The sequence below is a fragment of the Musa acuminata genome, unplaced genomic scaffold, assembly GCF_036884655.1.
Source record: "Musa acuminata AAA Group cultivar baxijiao unplaced genomic scaffold, Cavendish_Baxijiao_AAA HiC_scaffold_1136, whole genome shotgun sequence".
Taxonomy (NCBI): Eukaryota; Viridiplantae; Streptophyta; class Magnoliopsida; order Zingiberales; family Musaceae; genus Musa; species Musa acuminata.
The window spans coordinates 2,709,200-2,710,000 of record NW_027021348.1 but is presented as its reverse complement, the minus strand read 5'-3'; positions in this window follow the sequence as shown (position 1 = coordinate 2,710,000).

Below are 801 nucleotides of genomic sequence, written 5' to 3'. Positions count from 1 at the left end.
GAACAGCCCAAAAAGGGCCAAAACAGCCCAAAGAGGGGCCAAAACTGGCCATTTTTGGCTGCGCGAGCGAGCGGCGAGCGACGGACAGCAAGCAAAGCGAGAGGCAGCACAGTCCCTGCTATACGAAAGCCCCATCCAGCCCTGTGCCACCCGGGGGGTTCCAGGGTGCTGAGATGGCTGACATTTTGCTCCGCTCACGACGGTCACCGCGCAACGCAAGAACAGGCCAAAAACTGGCCAAAACGGCCCAAAAACGGGCCAAAACTGGCCATTTTTGGCTGCGCGAGCGAGCGGCGAACAGCGAGCGAAGCGAGAGGCAGCACCGTCCCTGCTATACGAAAGCCCCATCCAGCCCTGTGCCACCCGGGGGGTTCCAGGGTGCTGAGATGGCTGACATTTTGCTCCGCTCACGACGGTCACCGCGCGACGCAAGAACAGGCCAAAAACTGGCCAAACCGGCCCAAAAACGGGCCAAAACTGGCCATTTTTGGCTGCGCGAGCGAGCGGCGAGCGGCGGACAGCGAGCGAAGCGAGAGGCAGCACCGTCCCTGCTATACGAAAGCCCCATCCAGCCCTGTGCCACCCGGGGGGTTCCAGGGTGCTGAGATGGCTGTCATTTTGCTCCGCTCACGACGGTCACCGTGCAACGCAAGAACAGGCCAAAAACTGGCCAAAACTGCCCAAAAACGGGCCAAAACTGGCCATTTTTGGCTGCGCGAGCGAGCAGCGAGCGGCGGACAGCGAGCGAAGCGAGAGGCATCACCGTCCCTGCTATACGAAAGCCCCATCCAGCCCTGTGCC